This window comes from Penaeus monodon, chromosome 23 (genome assembly GCF_015228065.2).
Source record: "Penaeus monodon isolate SGIC_2016 chromosome 23, NSTDA_Pmon_1, whole genome shotgun sequence".
Lineage (NCBI taxonomy): Eukaryota > Metazoa > Arthropoda > Malacostraca > Decapoda > Penaeidae > Penaeus > Penaeus monodon.
Genome location: NC_051408.1, coordinates 38,832,556 through 38,832,948, shown reverse-complemented (window position 1 = coordinate 38,832,948; position 393 = coordinate 38,832,556). Strand labels below are relative to the sequence as shown.

General features: G+C 32.8%; 1 protein-coding gene across 1 annotated transcript in view; it reads left to right on the top strand.

Moving 5' to 3' along the window:
- LOC119588243 (fibrillin-3-like) overlaps positions 1 to 393 on the top strand; it is a gene marked incomplete at its 5' end in the record, with an annotated part of 37,181 nt that overhangs the window by 3,720 nt on the left and 33,068 nt on the right.

Below are 393 nucleotides of genomic sequence, written 5' to 3'. Positions count from 1 at the left end.
CCAAGCTGTTCTTCCTTGCATGTGAGTTTGTTCCTTCCTTCTTCATTTATATCTTCATTCGTGTAAAACTGGAGGTTTTGAATCTGTTGGGAAATAAGTCACTGGTTTAGAGTAGAGTTCGCCCTTTCAATTATCTTCATTAAATTTTTCTTTTTATATTCATTCTTTGTTCGTTTCCGAATTCTTCTTGAGGGTGTTCGTCATTCATGTCTTCATTCGTTCTCTCTATCTTCATCCCTTTTTTATTTTTGTTTTCGTTCATGTAACTGATTTAGAAAGAAGAAAGTAAACAAAGTAGAAAAGTTTATGAGTGTAAATGAATAACTTACAGCTACGCACTGGATGAAGACTGTAAGTTATTGATCATCCTTCATAGATTTGTATCTGATTTAA